The sequence below is a fragment of the Scyliorhinus canicula genome, chromosome 17, assembly GCF_902713615.1.
Source record: "Scyliorhinus canicula chromosome 17, sScyCan1.1, whole genome shotgun sequence".
Taxonomy (NCBI): Eukaryota; Metazoa; Chordata; class Chondrichthyes; order Carcharhiniformes; family Scyliorhinidae; genus Scyliorhinus; species Scyliorhinus canicula.
This window is the reverse complement of record NC_052162.1, coordinates 37,520,570-37,534,563: the sequence shown is the minus strand read 5'-3', so window position 1 is coordinate 37,534,563 and position 13,994 is coordinate 37,520,570. Positions and strand designations below refer to the sequence as shown.

The 13,994-nt window shown below is 47.7% G+C and overlaps 1 protein-coding gene across 2 annotated transcripts in view; it reads left to right on the top strand.

Moving 5' to 3' along the window:
• tenm1 (teneurin transmembrane protein 1) overlaps positions 1–13,994 on the top strand; it is a 1,865,819-nt gene that overhangs the window by 491,799 nt on the left and 1,360,026 nt on the right. The window lies entirely within an intron of this gene.

The window sequence follows — 13,994 nt, the reverse complement described above, 5'->3', positions numbered from 1 at the left end:
ACGGCGCTGAGGTCCCAGATTCGATCGCGGCTCTGGGTCACTGTCCATGTGGAGTTTGCACATTCTCCCCATGTTTGCGTGGGTTTCGCCCCCACAGCCCAAAGATGTGCAGGCTAGGTGTACTGGCCACACTAGATTGCCCCTTAATTGGAAAAACTCTGAATTTTTTTTTTTTTTATAGTACAAGAGGAGGTAATTCAGACATGAGTAGTGTTTAAAATTTAAAAATGGAGGTATTGGATAGGTTAGGTGTACTTTATAGTTAATTTGGTACAGGGACCGGATGAGGTGCAGCAAAGGATACTGTGAGAAGAGAGTGGAAATTGCAGAGGCTCTGGCCATATTTTTCAATCTTCCTTCGTCTCGAGGGTTGTGCCAGAGGACTGGAAAATTGCAAACATTACACCTTTGTTTAAAAAGGGTGGAAAGATAAGTTCAGTAACTACAAGCCAATCAGGTTAACTTCGGTGGTGGGAAAACTTCTTGAAAGAATAATTTAGGACGAAGTTACTCGCCACATGGACAAATGCGGATTGATTAGGAAAGCCAGCTGATGTCACCATCAATTCACACGACACGTAGTTGGAAGTGAACAGTCGTTTTAATGATCTTACAACGAAGCCTGCCTGCAACGCGATGAACTGGCAGGCAGGCTCAGACTGCCAGGCTTTATACTTCCGGTTAGTGGGAGGAGCCATGGGCAGGGCCATGGACGGAGCCAAGGGTGGAGCCCAGTACAAACTCCTCATCTCCCCCTGGGGACAGAGCCGCGCAACTGCTCGTATACCGAGCTTACACAGACACAGTACATCATATATAATAACAGTGTGAATTACACGGACTGTGATTCACCACACCAGCAATGGATTTCTTAAGGGAGGATCATGTTTCACTCATTTGTTGGAGTTTTCGAAGAGATAGCAGAGAGGATTGATGAGGGCAATGCTGTTGCATGGACTTGTGCGCGGACATCCAAAAGACGTTTGGGAGTGTGCCGCAGAACAGATCTGCGAGCAGTTATACTCATAGGATGAACAGGGTCGGAGCAACATCGATTTGTAATTGGCTGAGTGGCAAGAAATGAAGAGTAGTGGTTAATGATGTGTGTTTGGGGAGGGGGGAGGGCAGGAGTGCGGGGCGTGGCTAGCAATGGCGACCTTTCCCGCGTTGGAGCAGGGCCAGGGAGGAGTGGCAAGGGGGGGGAGGCCCCCCCCCCCGAGCCGGGGGGAGTCGGAGTGTGGCAGGAGCAGCCGGGTCAGCGTGAACCAGCTGACTTACGGGAGTACGATGGAGGGTACATCGCGGCTAGGAGGGGTCCTAGCCTGGGGGGGGGGGGGGGGGGGGGGGGTGGGGGGGGGGGGGAGGGGGGTTAGGGAGGGACACGGGGTTGCTGCTGGAAAGACCAGAAACGGGAAGTGGAGGACTGGAGAGGTGGGGGGAGGGGGCCATCGCCATGGGGAGCGGGTCAGAAGGGGAGGGTCGACCCGGGGCGGGCAGGGAACAGGACATGGCTAATCGGCAGGGGAAGGGGGCGGGTCGTCCCGCGACCCGGCTGATCACTTGGAACGTGAGGGGGCTGAATGGGCCGGTCAAGAGATCAAGGGTATTCTCACACCTGAAGGGACTGAAGGCTGATGTAGCAATGTTACAGGAGACCCATTTGAAGGTAGTGGACCAGGTTCGCCTGAGAAGGGGGTGGGTGGGACAGGTGTTCCACTCTGGATTGGACGCAAAGAACCGGGGGGTGGCGATTCTGGTGGGAAAGAGGGTGTCGTTCGTGGCGGAGGAGGTGGTGGCGGATAAGGAGGGTAGGTATGTGATGGTGAAGGGTAAGCTGCAGGGGGAGAAAGTGGTGATGGTCAACGTATATGCCCCGAACTGGGATGACGCGGGTTTTATGAGGCGCCTATTGGGCCTCATTCCGGGACTGGAGGCAGGGGGCTTGATCATGGGGGGGGACTTTAACACAGTGCTGGACCCCGGGCTAGACAGATCGAGCTCAAGGACCAATAGGAGGCCGGCAGCGGCAGAAGTGCTGAGGGGGTACATGGAGCAGATGGGAGGAGTAGACCCATGGAGGTTTGGCAGGCCGAGGGCGAGGGAGTATTCCTTTTTCTCCCACGTCCATAGAGTGTACTCCAGAATCGATTTCTTCGTGTTGAGCAGGGGGCTGATCCCGAGGGTACGGGAAGCTGAGTACTCGGCCATTGCGATCTCTGATCATGCACCACATTGGGTGGATGTGGAAATGGGGGAGGCGCGGGACCAGCGCCCGCTGTGGCGGCTGGATGTGGGGCTGTTAGCGGACGACGAGGTGTGTAAAAGGGTCCGGAAGAGCATTGAGAGCTATCTGGAATTGAATGACACGGGTGAGGTGCAGGTGGGGATGGTCTGGGAGGCCCTGAAGGCAGTGATCAGGGGAGAGCTGATCTCCATAAGGGCACACAGAGAAAGAAAGGAGAGGCAGGAGAGGGAGAGGCTGGTGGGGGAGCTATTGGAAGTGGATAGGAGATATGCGGAGGCACCAGAGGAGGGGCTGCTGGGAGAACGGCGCAGCCTGCAGGTCAAGTTCGACCTGCTGACCACCAGGAAGGCAGAGACGCAGTGGAGAAGGGCACAGGGCGCGGTCTATGAGTATGGGGAAAAGGCGAGCAGGATGCTGGCACACCAGCTTCGCAAACGAGATGCGGCTAGGGAGATTGGGGGAGTGAAGGAGAGGGGCGGGAAGGTAGTGCAGAAGGGGCAAGAAGTGAATGGGGTCTTTAGGGATTTTTACAAGGAGTTGTATCGGTCTGAGCCGCCGACGAGGAGAGGGGGAATGGAGGACTTCCTAAACAAATTGAGGTTCCCAAGGGTCCAGGAGGGGCTGGTAGAAGGGCTGGGGGCGCCAATAGGGCTAGAGGAGCTAGTCAAGGGAATAGGTCAGATGCAAGCGGGGAAGGCGCCGGGGCCAGATGGGTTCCCGGTGGAATTCTATAAGAAAAATGTGGACTTGGTGGGACCGGTACTGGTACGAGCCTTTAATGAGGCGCGAGAGGGGGGGTTCTGCCCCCGACAATGTCGCAGGCTCTGATCTCCCTGGTATTGAAGCGGGATAAAGACCCCGTGCAGTGCGGGTCCTACAGGCCTATCTCGCTTCTGAACGTGGATGCCAAGTTGCTGGCAAAGATCCTGGCAGCTAGAATAGAGGATTGTGTGCCAGGGGTAATCCATGAGGACCAGACGGGGTTCGTGAAGGGGCGGCAGCTCAACACGAACGTGCGGAGATTGCTGAATGTAATTATGATGCCGGCAGTGGAGGGGGAGGCTGAGATAGTGGTAGCGCTGGACGCGGAGAAGGCATTCGATAGGGTGGAGTGGGAGTACCTGTGGGAGACGTTGGAACGGTTTGGGTTTGGGGAAGGGTTTATTAAGTGGGTGAAGTTGCTCTACTCGGCCCGGATGGCGAGTGTAGTGACAAACGGGAGGAGGTCGGAGTATTTCGGGCTCCACCGAGGGACCAGGCAGGGATGTCCCCTATCCCCCCTACTTTTCGCACTGGCGATTGAACCGTTGGCGATGGCACTGAGGGGTTCAGGGGGGTGGAGAGGACTGACTAGGGGAGGGGAGGAACATCGAGTATCGCTGTATGCGGATGATCTACTGCTGTACGTGGCAGACCCAGAAGGGGGAATGCCGGAGATAATGGAACTATTAGCAGAGTTTGGGGACTTTTCGGGGTACAAACTAAATTTGGGCAAAAGCGAGGTTTTTGTGATACACCCGGGGGACCAGGGAGAGGGTATTGGGAGACTCCCCTTCAAGCGAGCAGGAAAGAGCTTTAGGTACTTAGGGGTGCAGGTGGCAAGGAACTGGGGGACCCTCCACAAGTTGAACTTTTCCAGGCTGGTGGAACAGATGGAGGAGGAATTTAAGAGGTGGGACATGGTACCGTTGTCGCTGGCGGGGAGGGTGCAGTCAATCAAAATGACGGTCCTCCCAAGGTTCTTGTTTTTATTTCAGTGCTTGCCCATCTTCCTCCCTAGGGCCTTCTTCAAAAAGGTGACGAGTAGCATCATGAGCTACGTGTGGGCGCATGGCACCCCAAGGGTGAGGAGGGTCTTTTTGGAGCGGAGTAGGGACAGTGGAGGGCTGGCACTACCCAATCTCTCGGGGTACTACTGGGCGGCAAATGTGTCAATGGTGCGCAAGTGGATGATGGAAGGGGAGGGGGCAGCTTGGAAACGAATGGAGAGAGCGTCCTGTGGCAACACAAGCCTGGGGGCCCTAGTAACGGCACCATGGCCGTTCCCCCCCACGAGGTACACCACGAGCCCGGTAGTGGTGGCCACCCTCAAGATATGGGGGCAGTGGAGGCGACACAGGGGGGAAATGGGAGGTCTGTTGGCGGCGCCAATAAGAGGGAACCATAGATTTATCCCGGGGAACATTGACGGGGGATTTCAGAGCTGGTACAGGGTGGGCATACGGCAGCTGAAGGACCTGTTTATAGAGGGGAGGTTTGCGAGCCTGGGAGGGCTGGAGGAGAAGTTTGAGCTCCCCCCGGGAAACATGTTCAGATATTTACAAGTGAAGGCATTTGCTAGGCGGCAGGTGGAGGGGTTTCCCCTGCTCCCCAGTAAGGGGGCGAGTGATAGGGTGCTCTCGGGGGTCTGGGTCGGAGGGGGGAAGATATCAGACATCTACAAGATAATGCAGGAGGCGGAAGAAGCATCAGGGGAGGAGCTGAAAGCCAAGTGGGAAGGGGAGCTGGGAGAGCAGATAGAAGACGGGACGTGGGCGGATGCACTGGAGAAGGTCAATTCTTCCTCCTCGTGTGCGAGGCTGAGCCTCATTCAATTTAAGGTGCTGCATAGAGCTCACATGACGGGGACAAGGATGAGCCGGTTCTTTGGGGGTGAGGACAGGTGTGTCAGATGTCTGGGAAGCCCAGCGAACCATGTGCATATATTCTGGGCATGTCCGGTGCTGGAAGGGTTCTGGAAGGGGGTGGCAAAGACGGTGTCGAAGGTGGTGGGGTCCAGGGTCAAACCAGGATGGGGGCTTGTGATCTTTGGGGTCGGGGTAGAACCGGGGGTACAGGAGGCTAGGGAGGCCGGAATACTGGCCTTTGCGTCCCTAGTGGCTCGACGAAGGATATTAATTCAATGGAAGGACGCGAGGCCTCCAAGCGTTGAAACTTGGATTAACGATATGGCTAGCTATATTCAGCTAGAAAGGATCAAATTTGCCCTGAGAGGGTCGGTACAGGGATTCTCCAGGCGGTGGCAACCTTTCCTTGACTTTTTAGATCAGAGATTGACGTTCGGGGTCGTGGCAGCAGCAACCCGGGGGGGGGGGGGGGGGAGGGAGGGAGGGGCGGAGGGAGGGAGGGGCGGAGGGAGGGAGGGGCGGAGGGAGGGAGGGGCGGAGGGAGGGGGGGGGAGGGAGGGGGGGGGGGGAGGGAGGGAGGGAGGGAGGGGGGGGAGGGGAGTGGGGGGGAGGGGAGGGGGGGGCAGCAAGGGTCGTGGGGGGACATGCACGACTGTAACGCGGGCAAGTCTGCTCGCTGCTCAGGTCTGAAACTGTAGGCTGCCTTGTTTGTTAAGTTGTTGCCTGGGGGGGGGGGGGGGAGGACTGGTGCGCGCGAGAGGGCGGGCGAGGGAGGGATACTTACCTAGAGGGATTGTGTTGTAAATAATTTAAAAAATTAGTAGGGGTAAATGTTTGTATGGAAAAACTCTTTCAATAAAAATTATTTTAAAAAAAAAATGATGTGTGTTTGGGTTAGGGGAAGTCTGTTGTGGAGTTTCCCAGGGGTTAGTCTTTGGATACATGATTTTCCATACATATTAATGTTAAGTCGCCATAGTCCCAGATGACCACAGGCTGCTTTCCTCTTTGAGGGGAGAGCTGACTGGTGGTAATTTAACACCTGAGGATCAGCACACCTCCGGCGAGGGAGAAAGTTGAGAAGGCGGGGCCTTCATAAATATTAATGGCCAAGACATTGGTGTACAGGGCACAATTTCAAAGATTGTGGATGATACAAAACTCCGACGGGTCGTTAACTGTGAGGAAGATAGTGTCAAACTTCAAAACAATGTAGACAAGTTGGTGGAATGGACGGACTGGTGGCAGTTGATTTTCAATGCAGAGAAATGTGAAGTGATTGATTTTGGTAGAAAGGGCATGGAGAGATAGTAGAAAATAGGGGCGCAACTCAAAAGAGGGTGCAACAGCATGGAACCTAGATGTATATGTGCTTAAGTCATTGAAGGTGGCAGGACAGGTGGAGAGAACAGTTAATAAAGCATATAGTATTCTGAGCTTTATTAACAGGAGCATAGAGTACAAGAGCAAGGAGATTATCTTGAATTTGTGTAAATCGCCAGTTCAGCCTCAGCTGGAAAATTATGCCCAGTTCTGGGTGCCACACTTTAGGAAGGCATTTGAGAGGATGTAGAAAAGATTCAAAAGAACAGTCCTAGGGATGAGGAAGTTCAGTTATGAAGATAGACTGGAGAAGTTTGGACTGTTTCCTTAGAGAAAAGAAGGCTGGGAGGATATTCGATAGAGATATTCAAAATCATGAAGGGTCTGAACAGAACAAATAGACAGAAAATGTCCCCACTCATGAAAGGACTGATAATATGAGGGTACAGATCTAAAAGAAGGAAGAGTGAGGTGGTGAGGAAAATATTTTTCCCACAGCAAGTGGTTCGGGTCTGGAATGATCGGCTTGAGCTTGGTGGAGGCGGGCTCAACTGGAGCATTCTAAAGGGAATTAGACTGTTATTTGAAAGGAAGGCATGTGCAGGGAAAAGGTAGAAGAATAGAATTCGGTGAGTTGCTCATTCGGAGAGCCAGTGTAGAAGCGATCGGCCAAAGGGCCTCCTGCTGTGTCTTAACGATTCCATAATTCTGCGATGCTGAACACGAGCTCAGTGGGGAAAATATAGTCTGAGGCTGTCTTTGTCGAAAGGTTAGTTGTGCTCCCCTTACTGGGGTGCATTGGTATAACATTTCAGTCTGTTATCAGCATTTTACAGCAAAACTGAAAGTCGTCACAACTCCCAGATCAATCTTTCAGAAAGAAACTTGGTCAATTTGCAGTTTAAAACCTTACCAGATTGTTGCCAGCCTTTACTGTTACTTCACTCTATATTAACTCTTGGGAGTACATTTAACTTGCAGTATGAAAAGATGCCATTCGGCAACAAATATATACCTCCAAACATTTTGAGACTGTAGAAAATACGTTAAGTTGACATCTGATTGCCTGATTAATGCTTTTGTACCTTAGCTGCTCTCCAGTGAACATTAACATTCAATGGGCGGCACAGTAGCACAGTGGCTAGCACTGTTGCTTCACAGCTCCAGGGACCCAGGTTCGATTCCCGGCTTGGGTCACCGTCTGTGCGGAGTCCGCATGTTCATCCAATGTCTGGGTTGGTTTCCTCCGGGCACTCCAGTTTCCACCCAAAAGTCCCGTGAAAGATGAACCCTGTTTTTAACATACCCTGAAATATGGTAGGTTTTGGTTGCGGCTTGACTTATGCCCGAGCTGATTTTGCTATCGATCAGCTGCATTGCAAAATGGATGTCTGACCATATCCATCATATTCCTGCCGACTGCATTGCACTCTGAGTTGGATCTGGTTGTTTTCTTTATATGTTTGTTTAGCCCATCTTACACACATATAAACCTTAATAAACTTAACACCTACTTCACTCGTTTGGCGAATTACACTGTCACCAGATACAAATTTTAGAAATCCTTACTCTCAGCTGTTCCCAACTGGCCCCATTACCCGCTCATGCTGCAATATGTTCAGAGTAAAGCTGAATTCCTAATGGTTACACTGGTATAAATTGTGCCCTTGCACTTGTTTTTGAGCAGAACAAACTATGTTTCTATACTGAGGTAGTAAACCTCAATAAAAACTGAATTCAAGGCCCTTCAGTTGACTGTGATTGCAAATGACTGAGGATGTCTTTATTTGTCAAATGAACAGCATCAATGACTTGACATGTTGATAGGGGATAAGTTCACCTCCATGCTCCAAGTGGGAACTATAATTGAAAGGAGTTGCTTCAAGTATAATGGTTGCTTTCTCATATTTTTTCTAGCAAAGCTATGTGTGCCACTTACCTAAGTGTTTTGAATCTTACATTTTAGGCTGTGTCTGGATCCTGTCCGAAATCTACCAGTCTGGTAATATCCAAGGGGCGCAATAGTGGATATCACATTGTGATCTGAATTTGAGATTTGTGATTTTTACAAGAGCTTCTTCAATCTCTCTGAAGATAGACCCAGCGAGCACTAGGCTTGCAAAATCAAATACCAAGTGTTAACATATTTTTGAATCCCAATTCACAAACCAACAGAGTAATATCAGTGCAAATATAACGTTACAATTGAGTATGCTACGCTTTCCCTTGAATGCCATAATGGGATTATTTTAATTTTTGGTAATAGTGGAACCGAGGTGAAAGTGGATGTGCTACCCATTGTACACAACTTCTTCTAATTTTTATCTCCAGCCAATCTGATATTTTCTATTAATAAAAAAATACATTTCCACCTGGTCTCTGAACAATATTCCTTCATTTTATTTCTCAGTCTGATGAAAGGCTCCCCTTCCAGCCTTCCCTTTAAAGCACCTGCCTGTATTGGCTAGATCTAATGGTCTCACAGATCTCTGCTTCAAAACCTTAGCTGACTGCCGATGTCTCTTCCCTCATCTTTTGTCACCTCCTGTTTGCAGCCAGAAAGAGTGCTTTTATAATTGATAAGAAAAGCTAATGGATTTCTTATTATTTACAGTCTATAGGTGAAATATCATCAAAGTTATCTCATTGGTATCTTAACTGTCATGCTTTAAAACTTAACATTTAAAGGTGACTTTTCTTTGCACCAGAACTTTTCTGTGGGAAAGAATGATCAAAAGATTCCAAAACATAATAGGAGCATAGAACAGAGAATTGACACGGCAGTGTTGTAGCCTTATCTCCCTTCAATGTAGTTCCCTGTGGGGAACACAAGAAGAGTGAATTTACCCTTTCATATCACAGGCAGCACTTTGCAGGTGTAAGGATAGCATGAGGCTCAGTTGTAGTGTCTTTCATAGAAAAAGAGCCTGCACGCATTTAATTTTTGGACTCACACTTAAAACAGAACAAATGATGTGATGTACCAGAAGGCCACTTACAGTCGGTCAACTACCTAGCATTTCCCTTTTCTTATGAAGTTATTGGGAAGGAAGATTGAGTGGAATGTAACAAAAGAGAAAATGCTGGAAAATCTCAGCAGGTCCGGCAGCGTCTGTAGGGAGAAAAGAGCTAACGTTTCGAGTCCGATGACTCTTTGTCAAAGCTAACAGACAGAGAAAGTGGAAGATATTTTTACTGTGGAGTGAGAATGAAAGATGAGTCATAGCCACAGAAACCCAGGGAAACCTGATGCTAATGGCCACAGAAACCAAGGGGAAAGAGTACTAATGGCAGTCCCCAGAGAGAACAAAAGATGTGAAAGGTCAAACAGCAGAGAAACTAACATCAGAGCATGAACTGTAGATGTGGGGGGAGGGGAAAGGGGAAGCAAAGAGGAGAAAGGTTAAGGAAAGGTGGATAAGATTGGGGGGGGGGGGTTTAAATATATATTAAGACAGTAAAAGACAGTTAAAATAAAATGGGATGAAAACAAATGGGATTAAAAAAAAAAAATGTTAATGGGGGTTGTTGGGTTACTGGTATAGGGTGGATACGTGGGCTTGAGTAGGGTGATCATTGCTCGGCACAACATTGAGGGCCGAAGGGCCTGTTCTGTGCTGTACTGTTCTAATTCTAAGGTGGGGTAGAGCTGATCATTTGAAAAGGCTAACGGTTCATTTTTGCTCATTTTGCATCATATTCACACCAGTAACCTTCTGCAGCAGAGTTGGGAAAGTTAGAGACTAAAAAAGACTTCTTATTTTAATAATTCTCAGCAGGAAAAGAGACACTTTTTCACCTTCCCACACAAATTTGCTGAATGACACACACGAGTGCAAGAGCGCAAAAAACATTATTCAGTAGAAGAATCAAGAGTGAACACACAGTGAATCGATTTCTCTCATTTTCTTTGGTGAATTTCCTATTATATTAATCCAGGTAGGTCGTTGTTGAAGAAAAAAAAACAAATTCTGCTGCTCAGCATGTAATATCCTATGTCATAAATCCGTGTTAGAGCAAATAGCTAAAGGTGACACCGAACATCTGATCTCAACAGATTGTGCAGATGATATCTGTCAGAGTGTCAGAGGGAAACATTATCAACGAAAAGACACATTTTTTGCAGTTAATAAGATTTTTATGACACATGTGCTAAATGCAGTCAGTTGTAAATGTTACTATCCTCACACTGCGGTTTATTTAAAAAAGAATTACATTTAGAAAATAAAATAATTCATCCAATACCACTCCATTGATACTTGCAAGTCCCATCAATTAACAAAGCAAATACAATAGTGCTAAATTAGCAAAGGATACATCAGTTGTGCAGAAAATTGGAGAGCTGATGAGTCAAAGTAATGGGGAGATGTGGAACTGCCAAATAGGGGGTTAGAGGGTCAGAATCATTAACATACATGTGGCTCTGGTCTGTTGCACATACATCCTTTATTTTAGACATACATGAGGGTGGGTCCTGGAGTTATGGAGCTTTAGGAGTTTGTTGGTGTCTGATCATAGAATCTTAGAATCCCTACAGGTCAGAAGGAGGCCCATCGGGTCTGCACCAATCCTTTGAAAGAATACCCTACATTGGCCAAATCTGCCACCCTATCCTTGGGACCCCCTACCTAACCTTTAGACACGAGGGGCAATTTATCATGGCCTATCGACCCAACCTTTGAACTGTGGGAGGAAACCGGAACACCCGGAGAAAACCTACGCAGCCATGGGGAAAAACTGCAAACTCCTCACAGTCGCCCAAGGCCGGAATTAAACCCCGGTTCCTGGCGCTGTGAGGCAGCAGTGCTAACCAATGCACCACCGTGCCGCCCATACAGCAGGCAGCACTTTACAGTGTAAGGATAGAATCAGGCTCGGTGGTGATGGTGTTGGAGAATGTATCCGGGATCAAAGTTGTCCATTTCCTTTGCTGCGAAGATGGCAGAGGAATCGGGAAGTGGTAATTTTATGGAGAAGGTTATGGTTTTTCTTGTGGGAAATCAGATTTGTTTTTAGAGTAAGATATAGGGTAAGCCAGTAACTGCCATGGAGGATGTACTTTGGAATTGGATTTAGAGTGCTGTTGATTGGTGAGAAAGGTTTTCTATGAGTTGATTGGTGAATCATGAAAATACAATAATGACTAACTACGGGATTTAAAAAAACAGACAGCTAAACAATGATCACATTAGAAAAATGCGTAACCAACTTAGAAGAAACAAGTGACAAGTATTCAAGGGAATTAAATCGATAGATATTCGCAATCGACACAGTACCAGAATTGGTCAGAATTACCTTGAACCGAATCATCAATGTTACACAGATTTTGCAAATAGAAATTTATGTCAAACTTTCCTGGGCCTTTCCTGATCATCTAACTGAATGTAAAACATAAAAGAAACAGCATAAATACATAGATGCAAAGACAGTGAGCAAATACACTATTAATGGCTCTATGATTTGTAACGCCTATTCCCTTGACTTATTGCAAGCTGAGAATCACAACTGAATCACAACTGAATCACATGGGCTGGTTTAGCACACAGGGGCTGGTTTAGCACACTAGGGGCTGGTTTCGCGTTTAAAGCAGACCAAGGCAGGCTAGCAGCATGGTTCAATTCCCGTACCAGCCTCCCTGAATAGGCGCTGGAATGTGGCGACTATGGGCTTTTCACAGTAACTTCATTGAAGCCTACTCGTGACAATAAGCGATTTTAATTTCATTTTCATTTTCAAATACATTTCTAAGTATAAAAAGAACATCATCTCCAGAGTGACTCTAGGCTGGGTCCTTAATTAAAAACTCCTCTCCCCAGGAGTCTCTAAGTTAACAAAACTATCTTAGGGTCTGACATACATTGACACATGTCTTAGTACCAAACATCTTTGAAAGTTTACCAATACCAGCTCTCAGGAGCCTAACTCAGACCGCGAGATTAGTGTGTTGATGTGGATTCTCAAGATAATATATATTTGAAATGATAGCCCCATGTATGCTTCATTAATGCATGTCTTTAATTGAATAGGCTACAGATTATGCATGAGGTTGTAGATAATGACTGAAGCTAACCATAACCTTGTAAAGACACATGTAATTTTTAAATCCACTTTATCACCAAATTTTGGATCTTCAAACAAACATTGATTAAAAAACTTATACTCATAAATCCAATATTGCTATATTACATTTTGAAGTATCTTTCCCTTAACCGAAGGAGAGGAAATTCAACAAAGGAACTTAACACCTTGGGCGGGATTCTCCAATAATGGGGCTATGTCCCCATGCCTGCGTGAAAACGGCTGCAAATCACTCCGGACGTTTTCCAGAACATCCGTTGTGATTCTCCGTTTTAAGGGGGCTAGCAAGGTCCTGGAGTGCCCCACATAGCCCCGGCTGCCGATACGGGGCCCTACATCTCCGGTTGCGGGTCCGCGCATGTGCATGCCAGCCGCCTGTGGCGCCAGCCCCGCCTGACATGGTGGACCCACACAGCGGGCTGGCGCCAATGAAGTAGACCCCCCCCATCAGATTGCACGCGTCCGCCGACCGGTGAACCCCGATCGGGGGCCTAGCCGTCCCGTGGAGGTCCTCCCGGTGACAGATCCCCCCACCTCCCAGGACGGCCACCATAGCCGCGACTCCAAGCTCCCACCGGGTGGAACCATACATGAACCACACCGGCGGGAACTCAGCCGGTCTGCGGAGAATCGCCTCTTTCGACGGTCGCTGGAAAATCGCGGGAAGGCGTCGGACCCGAACATGGTTCCGACGCCCCATTCTCCGCCCCAGCGCTGAGCACGATTGTGGCACGGAGGCTCAGAGATGATCTGTTGTCATAAAATAAATTCAACGGTATTCAAGATACAGTACAGGTCACAGAAATGTGAAATTGATCAGAAAATTACACTTCGCCACCAGATGCAATAATTCCAGGTCCTAATGAACCCAAAAACTTTCAGAATCGATGCAAGTACAGGAAACGTACGTTTTCTTATCTTTTCCAGGTGAAAAGCCATTTGTTAATGAACTAAGTAAGGTTTCAACAGCTTATTTTGGAAACTGAACAAATAGGCAAGGAAAATTGCAACCCGAAAACTGACAAAAATCAAGTACATTTGTATTTCATGCGGAAAAATGACACAGATCTACTCATGCATCAAATCAAATGCCTTTATTTGATGGATTAGCAGTCAGACATTTGGAGAACTTCGAAATGATCATATTCTCTCTTTCAACAATATCCGGGGATACAAGTTATGAGGAGTTTAAAGTCCTGATGGGACATCTCTACTGTTTTCATTCCAATTTGAAATTGACAGCAATATAGATTTGGGATGTGTGGTTTGTTTATCTATGCAAGTGCCACCTTTTTACAAAGATCTCACTGGATATGAAGTTACTGGCACTCAATTTCTATACTTGTGACAATAAAAGGTTATTATTATTATTAAAGCTACAGCAACTATAGTGGCTGACAGTTCACGAAAATGGACTCCTTTTTGCAGCAAGAAATTTGATCTAGATGTTCTTTTGGTTTGGTGGTAAAGGCACTGAGCTATCCAGACTTAAAGGTACCCTTCCTGATTCCTGCTGCTGAGTTAATTAATCTTAACCTGAATAACAGGTTGAGAACTAAATTAGCCCCTTAATACTTGGGTTTGGAACAACTGTACCCTACAGCGGTCAGTTCTGTCAGAAAGGATAAGCAAAATACATTTGAGTAGAGTCCATGTATTAATGTATGCTGCTGTCATTAAACTGATCAAGATAATATAAAATAACTTATTGAGTTTACTGC